General features: G+C 43.3%; 1 protein-coding gene across 4 annotated transcripts in view; it reads left to right on the top strand.

The window, feature by feature from the left end:
• Positions 1 to 476: 476 nt before the first annotated feature.
• Positions 477 to 4689, top strand: part of LOC133419709 (liprin-alpha-3-like) — a 39944-nt gene continuing 35731 nt past the window's right edge. For 2 of the 4 annotated variants that reach the window (XM_061709093.1, XM_061709090.1), the window contains exon 1: positions 479 to 1221. The gene's annotated coding sequence lies outside the window, so the exon portion shown is untranslated. Of the gene's footprint in view, positions 1222 to 1283; positions 1370 to 4689 lie in introns of those variants that run through there. The other 2 variants (XM_061709094.1, XM_061709092.1) reach the window with 2 other exon arrangements.

Below are 4689 nucleotides of genomic sequence, written 5' to 3'. Positions count from 1 at the left end.
CAGACTGCTTCAGAGTAAATATGGAAGAGCTCACACACCCACACCCACACCCACGCCAGCCCCCTCATCACGAGGGTCCCCTGGTGCTCACTTGCAGCTTTCTGAGGGGACCGGATGCAGAGTTGCATGGAGATACTGGAAATGCCTTTGTCACTTTAAATCCTCGCCGTGTCTCAGTCGATGACATCATTGTCTGAGAACACATTACATCACCTCTTCCCAGGCTCTCTCTCTCTCTCTCTTAAAGACAGCACCACCTTATGTTTACTGAGGCACACACACACAAATGCAGACGCGTGCACACAGCCAGACCTACTGATCTGTTTGCAAACATGATATCTATATCAGGATGCATGTTAATGCTGGCAAGAATACCTGTAATGTATGGGCTGGTGGGTTTATTTTTGTGAAATTATATATATACTATATGCCTACTTCCATAAATGCAATACAAGATGCAGTATGCTCATTTCAATCATACTGCTGCCATATTTGAATACTTTTTGGCACCAAACTACAGACAGTAAAAGCATCTCTGAACTAAATGGGAGTTGTGGCATCCAAATATTCAGCATGTTTGCAACAGGATGTGAATCCAAGGAGTAAATTATCATTATTTATGTCATAGCCTACTTAATGTAATACTATCTAATAATCGAGTTTTTCTCAGGTTTATAAGACACGCATGCAGTCTGGTCCCTCCGCATTTCTTTTTTTAAAAGATAATGATGTTTTATTATGGACACGCAGTGCATCTTTTATTTATTTATATATATTTTTTTTACCTAAAAAAGGTAGAATGCGCAAGTTTCCAGTGAAACGTATCAGTCCCTTTTTTTCTCGTTTCTGCTCTACATATTGTGTGTAATTTATCAGGTGTTTGATTAGCTCGTGAGTGCCCGAGAGCGCGGCGCGCGCGTAAATCACGGAGATGCGGAGAATGCAGAGAGAATGTTTCTTTAAGACCCATTACCTTCCAATCGGACTGAGGAGGAGTCTGTGTGGTAAGGTGGCGTATCGTCTCTCCCTGCCTGCGCCCCCCCTTTTTCCTCTCCGTTTTAGATGTGGAAAAGCGACATAGGCAAAAATAATGCACACTTTAGGGTTTTCCGGTTTGGGATTAGGGGCACGCACACCGATGCTGAAACCGCCGACATGGACGAATGAGGGGATTTTAACATCAGACATGATGGGCACTACAGGCTCCCCCCGATGACTGTGGTAAGAATACAACTTCCCACCGCCCCATCATCGCAACCCAGTTACCACTGAGAAGGAAACAGCAGAAGAGAGGGGGGGGAAAGAGACTGAAATGTGCATGCATGCATGCACTCCTGCGGTGATACATGTGGATGTGGGCAAGCAGCAGGTTTGTGATGACAGGCAAGGCTGCAGACATTTGTGATGTTAAAGATGGGGTGTTGGGAGGATGTGTGCATGCATATGTGCGTGGTGGTGGCGTAGGGGTGGGGGTGTATTGTTTGAATTGATGAAAATATGGCTCGTGCTAGATTGACTATGCAACGCTTGTGGTGCCTTTGTCCGCGTCAGGCATTGACAGGTGTGTTGGCAGCACACAGCACCATTTATTTGGGGCGCGCTTGCTCGCTCCCGTTTGTCTACAGTCGGGGGGTGGGGGGGGTGGTCCACACAAGATCCCTCAAAAGATCGTATATTGGCCTACTTGGAAGTGTTGCTTACAATGAATCATGGGCGCAACTAAGCTCCCGGCCACTGGGAGCTTTGTAGTCCAGCAGCCACCCAGTTCGGAGCTGTCACTGGCTGCGAGGCCTCGCTTTTCATTCTGGCATGTCTGGAAATGGTAGAGAGAGCCGTCGCTTCAAATGTGCGGTGCATGATGCTCTGCACAGTCTTCACATTACACATGGACCCATCTTCCTCCTGTCTGCTCTAATAGTCGTTTTAACGCACAAGGGGGGCAATTTGGATCTCTCCAATTCACTCAACTACCAAGACTTGCATCTACTACGAGCATCTATAGGGGAAGGGGAGTGCGCTCATGCGCTCATCATCAAATGCTATTTTCCATTCTCGTGCGTTCAGACATGGATGGAAAGCATTTCTGTATAGACGAGACGAAATGTCATCTGTATAGCGTTCATTTTCTCGTTGGTTTAGTTTCCGATGTGTTTGGTGTGTTGTTGTGGTTAAGGGCTGGTGCGTTTCTTGCCCAGGAGGGTTTACCCCCCTCTCTCGTAGCATGGGGAGGGTCGGTCATCATTAACCGCTCTGCCTCTGCTCAAATGTCATTATTGCTTTCCCTTGATGAAGGTGAGCAAATAAGAGAAACCTCGCTCTCTGGAGCTTCTCGTTGTCGATGGCTGTTGGAGTCTGGTCTGCCAACCCCTCTCCCCGCCCCAGAGACTGGTGGAAGAGCTCAGCTTGTTCAGCTCCCCACCACCCTCACCCTCCCTTACTACACACACACACACACACACACACACACACACACACACACACACACACACACACACACACACACACACACACACACACACACACACACATATGCAAAAGACAACTGGGGTATTTCATTGGGCCATTTTTTATTTTTTTTTAGATACAGTACATACAATATTTCATAACAGGATCCAAGGCCCAATTAAAGGCCTGTTAATTGTCCATTTGGCAACCAAATACTGTAAAATCATTCTGCTCAAATCCAAGGTAGGTAGCTTCAAGCAAGATTTAGTGTGACTGATGATGATGATGATGATGATGATGATGATGATGATTTTGATTTGATTTGATTTTATTAGGATCCCCATTAGCTGATGTAGTTTACATCAACTACTCTTCCTGGGGTCCGATCAATAAAACAATAAAATAATATGATTTCAAAATAAGAATACAGTTCAGAAATACACTAACAAACATCACAAAAAAATGTACATAGACAACATACAGTCTATAAAATTAACAACATTTAACAAATCAGCAAATTTAACGAACATCACAAAAAGATTTACATAGACAACGTACAGTCTATAAAAGTACCGGCCATTAGCAAATCAGCAAATTTAGCAATTCATTTAGCCAGCAATAGCAGCAAAGCATAGTCTTAACATCATGATGATGATGATGATGATGATGATGATGATGTGCGTGCAGTCACGTTATGAAATCACATGTGTGACCACACAGGCACTGATACATACTCTCGGGAGTTCCACTGTACTGGCACTGTCACATTATCATTTTGTGTTAGAGACTCAAAAGGACGAGCTTCAGAATATACTTCCACACTACACCAAAGTATAATCCCCAGCTAGTTCTGTTCAAGCTGCCTCTTCAAATCTGCATTGCTGTGGGTGCAAGAGTCGCAACTTAAAGAAATGTTGCACCAAAACTATCACAGTGTTCAGTTTTCCAGTTGCCCGCCTCTCTTTTGCACACACCCATAAACACACAGGTCCTGAAAGCTCAGTGACCTCACAGTTGACGCTTCAGTCAAAACAGTTGTTTTTCCTGTATACTGAATAAGCATTGTTGTTTTTCCAGAGGACTCTTCATAAGACACAGTAGAAATACTGAGGAGTATTCCTGTGAAGCATCACTGTGCACAGGCGCTGGTACTGCTAAAATAGTTTTCAGTAATGGATGTTGCTCCCTTATCTGATGCCCCTTCTGTGCTAATGATCTGCTCATGCTGCTGGAAACTTGTTTAAACAGGTTATCTAGGTTTAGAAGTGGGATTCCTGTGTGTGTTTCATCAACTGAAATGAATATCAGGAGGATATTTTGGGCATTTTGGATCATGATGTAGCACTCTAAAGGTGTCACTTGTATTTCATCTTTCTTCTTAAGGAACAACTTAAGAAAAGTCTGAGAAAGCATTGGAGGTATTTTGCATTATATGACCAACTGAGTATTTTTACATAGACAAGAAAAAGAAAAGTGGACAAATTCAGATGTGGGTCATGAATTAAGAGCGGTGTTGCCATCTCAAAACTTGTCACTTCATAAATGCATACTTTCTGTATAATTAAATTTGGATGAACATCTTTGGCCTCTCAGAGTAGTTAGATACAATAGTTCAAAAAGCATAATAATGATCAACATTTAACTCAAGGGAAACAATTGATATAACATTACAATAGTGGGTGGCACTCAAATTATTATGTAAAATATCCAAAAAAAAAAGGAAAAGCACAGTTAAAGTGGAAGGATTACTTTATAAATCAAGGCTGTAATAGCACACAAATTCTTTATAAATCATAACATCATCTGTTGTCACAGTCACCAGCTTCAGTCAGCCTCATGTCACCTATGCGAGCATTTCACACCTAGATATCTTGATAACTGTTCTGAAGCATCTACAGCTAAATATCCACTCGTTGGGCTCAAACTTCTGACATTTGCTTCCCTTTTTCTAGTCATCCACTTTGCTGACAGTGTGATTCCACTGTTGCATACAGTTGTTCATCCTGCCATCCATGTGGCAGAGAAGTCCAAGGCCGTTCCTGAATCTGAACTCTCGTACTAGTTTACAGAATGGCAGTCAGTGCCAGGTCAGTCCCGCTTTAGTGAATATCCATCAGCGGAGCAGGAGAGGAAGTAAGATGGTTTTTAGTGGGACACACAGAGAGGTTGCCAAATGCTCTCGCCAGCTTACCAGCATGAGGAGCTAATTCAGAGCTGTGACAGACCTCCAATTACCAGCTTGCA

This window comes from Cololabis saira, chromosome 19 (assembly GCF_033807715.1).
Source record: "Cololabis saira isolate AMF1-May2022 chromosome 19, fColSai1.1, whole genome shotgun sequence".
Lineage (NCBI taxonomy): Eukaryota > Metazoa > Chordata > Actinopteri > Beloniformes > Belonidae > Cololabis > Cololabis saira.
The sequence above is the reverse complement of the archived record's forward strand: the minus strand, read 5'-3'. Positions and strand labels throughout refer to the sequence as shown.